This window comes from Benincasa hispida, chromosome 11 (genome assembly GCF_009727055.1).
Source record: "Benincasa hispida cultivar B227 chromosome 11, ASM972705v1, whole genome shotgun sequence".
Lineage (NCBI taxonomy): Eukaryota > Viridiplantae > Streptophyta > Magnoliopsida > Cucurbitales > Cucurbitaceae > Benincasa > Benincasa hispida.
In genome coordinates, this window is record NC_052359.1 from 5276845 (window position 1) to 5278533 (window position 1689).

Genomic DNA, 1689 nt, shown 5'->3' on the forward strand with positions numbered 1-1689 from the left:
TTGAAGTAGATAGTATAGAGGGTAATGTTGTTGAAGAAAATGAGATGTTGAATCTTATAAATATGATTGTGTATTATTATATCGAAAAGAATTTTCAGATTTGCAACAACGCCTCATTTGTGGTGAGTCTCCGTACAAAGTTAATGATGGTAAGGGTAAAAAGAATACCACATAAGATATTGCATCATTTTTCATTTGTATTAATATTAAAAGGATTGTTTGCATCAAACGAAGGCGCTTCCGACATAAGATGACATAAAGATAAGCGAAGTGAAATGGAGGATGTGTTATGACATCCAACTGATGTAGAGGGGTAAAAACATTTTGATCGTGAATTTCCTCATTTCACTTTACATCCCTGAAATGTTCATTTGGGATTAACTCTAGATGGGATCAATCAATTTGGAAATATGAGTATTTCTTATAGTATGTGGCCTATAGTGATAATCCCTTATAATTTGCCCCCCTTGAAAATGCATTAAGGAAACAAACTTTTTCATGTCTTTGCTTATACCTTGTCAAAAATCTCCTATATGCCACTTTACTTGCTTTTTTTGGTTGAAGAGTTGAAAGACTTATGGACAATTGGTATTCAAATTTATGATTTTGTTACTGGTGAGTTCTTTCAACTATATGCCACCTTATTATTATTAATGACTTCCCTGAGTATGGTGACTTATCTGGATGGAGTACAAAAGGTTATCAAGCATATCCCATATGCAAAGAAGATAATTCGTCCTTCGGGATAAGAGGAAAAATATCATTTATGGGACAACGATGATATCTTCCAGAGAATCATAGTTGATGCTGAAGTATGCAACATGATGGAAAAGTTGAATGTAGACGTCCTCAAGTCGTAATGAATGGAGAAGAGATCTTACAAGAAATAAATATGTTAACTTTTTTGTGCTTAGCAAACATTCATCGAAGCAAGATAAAAAAAGAAAACGAATTCTAAACTGGACTAAGAAAAGTAGTTTTTTTCCAACTTCTATATTAGTCCAGACTATTGTTACGACATAAATCTTGAAATACATCCTAAAACTGTTAAAATTTTTATTCCTCAGATAGTAGCTCTTCATCCATTCGGAGGAAAGGCGAGCATTAGCCAAACATCGAGATGGAAAAATACGTCCAGAAACATGGGATCAGAATTCCAATCGTGATAAATGAGAGGGGAGATGAAGCCAATTTCTCAACGTTCGGTACGGTTTAGTAATGCAATTGGTTTTGTCGTCAGATCTGCATTTCCAGTACGATTTCGTACTTTTGCTGATGTTCCAAACGAATTTGTAGAATTGGCTAAGAGTCAATTGTTGGATGTTTATAAGTTTATTCTTTTAGATTGTCATGAACATCGTCTATGCTAATTATTCCTTAATTCTTTTCTAGCCTCATTTCGTGCTTGATTTACCCAGTCAAGTACTTAATCATTTTATAAAACATCAATGCAAAACTTCTTCAAAGAATTCATAGCACATATCACAGACATTACGGGAAAATCTAGCAACCCTCAACAAGCACATGCCAACTTGCCTCGCTGGCTTAAGAATAGACCAGAGATTGGTATTTTTTGTGTGAACACTTTAAGAGTGAAGAGTTTCAGGTTAGAATAATTTAGGGCATGTATCATTTACTTCATTTACTATTGTAAAATATCTTTTTATTTTTCTTTGTAGTTCGAATCTA